Genomic DNA, 2,500 nt, shown 5'->3' with positions numbered 1-2,500 from the left:
AAGTGATGATTTGTTTTCAGATAAAGCCTAACTTATTAACATGGTATTTACTTCCTTCTTATGAGGGGGGGGGGGGGGGGGGGAGTCTCATTCTAGGGAACCCAGATAGAAAGTTATGTCAGTCAATTAACCTGTTGGATCTAGATGCCTCACTTTCTGCATATGGGCCAGAATTTGGGGATTATGCATACTTGCAGGCCTGACCCACACAAATATTTGTGTATGGTACCACAACTTCTTGCCTCCCCTTTGCAATGGTGTTCTCTCTTTTTCTGCTGAAGCATTTTTTGCTCTTTTGCCAGATATAGCAGAACATTTGTTCTGCTGTATCTAGATGGTAATAGACTATGTAAGTAACATTTTGCTTGTGTCATTTTTTAATATTTTCATGTTGATCAGTTTTGTGGTTCCTTTTATGGCAGGCAGGAATAGGATTCTAAGTATAAGAATAGTTTCTTCCCTGGAGCCAGTGCTCTTCCAGCTATGGCTCATTCCATAGCACATTCCACCACCATTTACTGTGGAAATAATGCAAGAACCTCTTCCTAGATGCCCACTGAATCTAATCTTCCTCCAAAAGCTTTGTGCAGTCATGGCAAGGTTATTCACATCCCTTTTGCTGGATCCAGTGGGTTAAAAACCCATCTAGGGCACATTTTATTTTGTCTGCTCACAACTGGACAACCCCCCCGGGCAATAAAACTCATCAGTGTATATTATTCAGTAATACATGTCAGCCTTACTTATTTTGATAGCAATCTACAAGAAAAAAAGTGTAATTGTCAAGCACGAATATCACACATTAACATTTTCACACTCATATTTGCAACAGGCCAAGTTATTGAGCTGAAATGTAAAGATTGGTAGTACAGATGTGCTGGCAGTAAAATGACAATTCATGTCACCCAGGTAAATGTAGTTTGTCAATGATACATCACCTGGAGGCAATGAGTTAACCCCTTGGATCAGAGTGCTTCGCTGCCTGCATGTGATCCACAATCTGGGTATTAGATTTACTTGAGTGGCCACTCTAATGGGTGTGTGGCTTGTAGTGCAGGCACCCACAAACACTCATGTGCGGTGTAGAGACTCCTTGCCTCCCCTTTGCAATCTTCTCTTTTTCTGAATAAGGGTTTTTTGTTTGTCAGTATTTGTCATTCAATTTACACTATTGAAGGAGATGGATTTTTTTTCCTAGCACATACTCCATATTATTTCTTTAGGTTGTCCATAACTCAATGGAATAATAATAACAATATGTAACATATTGTTATTTGTGATTTTTATTAAATTATTTAGTAATATTAAATTTAAAGTAATACAACCTGCACTCGAATAGGGCAGAAATAGGGTCTTGAGCATGGAATTAGTGCCCTCCCTAGAGCTGGTACTGTTCCAGTCACTCTTCCACATTCCTTTGCCTGTAGGAATAATGCAAGGGTCCTCTTCTAGATGCCAACTGCATCAAATCACCCTCCAAGATCTTCATGTACTTGGGGCAAGTCATTCCTGTCACCCTGGCCTTCAGCTGAAATTCTCATGACAGCATGTTCCTGTCACCCAAATCCTCAGCCATATTTTTCTGTGACATGTTCACGTCACCCACCACTCAGTCAAATTTTTTCATAATGTGATGGTCGTGTCATGTGGATCCAAGTGGTTAAAGGTGGCTGAGAACTTCTATTGTAATTTTGGTTAATGTTACCGAGAGCGATGCATGGAGATAGAGCAAAATGGACATTGCCATCTTGTAGAGCATAAAAAATAGAGTAGGAATCAATACAACTAAATCTGCAGTGGCCTCAGATTTCCCGGGAAATGACAAAGATAAGGCTCTGCATGACACTGCTCTGAGTCCCCATCCATGTTTAGCTTGTCAGGACCAAAACAAATGTAATGCGTAACTCATTATTTTAAAGCCATATAGTGGATAAATAGAACAAATAGATATTAGTATCTATCTCAGCCTGATATTTGGGCCCAACAAGTGCCCCAAATGCCGAAAAAAGTGATTAAAACAAAGGAATTCGGACCATAGAAGGAAGCGAAGAAAAGTTCGGTCTTTCGCTATATCTAGTGGAGGTTCAGAGGGCAGAGCCCCTTGGCTAGGGAATATATAAATCATATTTTCTTAAAGCTGCGGGGGTCCAGGGGGTGTAGCCCCCTGGTTAGGCGCATATAATTAGGCTAGGCTAGGCTAGGTTAGGTTAGGTTTATATATTACTAGGGGTACAGGGGGCAGAGCCCTCTGGCTAGGGAATATATAGATCGTAGTGTATAAAAGCCACAGGGTTAAGTTTAGGGAGGTTTATTGATTATGAGGCATTATACGATTACCACTGGGGATCTGGATTATGAGAAATCCCGTAGATTTTACGGAACACTGGGTTTGATTCCTGTTGAGTTTTTTTAAAGTTGGCGGGTCGGTCTGTAGACTTTCAAAGATGGCAGGGACGTCTGTAGAGTTTCAGTGGAAATTTCCATTATTTTTTGTGCTTTT

At 40.6% G+C, this 2,500-nt stretch overlaps 1 protein-coding gene across 2 annotated transcripts in view; it reads left to right on the top strand.

Moving 5' to 3' along the window:
- The window catches only part of LOC125037359 (enhancer of polycomb homolog 1-like), a 36,508-nt gene that overhangs the window by 24,402 nt on the left and 9,606 nt on the right, over window positions 1-2,500 (top strand). The window lies entirely within an intron of this gene.

This window comes from Penaeus chinensis, chromosome 23 (assembly GCF_019202785.1).
Source record: "Penaeus chinensis breed Huanghai No. 1 chromosome 23, ASM1920278v2, whole genome shotgun sequence".
Taxonomy (NCBI): Eukaryota; Metazoa; Arthropoda; class Malacostraca; order Decapoda; family Penaeidae; genus Penaeus; species Penaeus chinensis.
The sequence above is the reverse complement of the archived record's forward strand: the minus strand, read 5'-3'. Positions and strand labels throughout refer to the sequence as shown.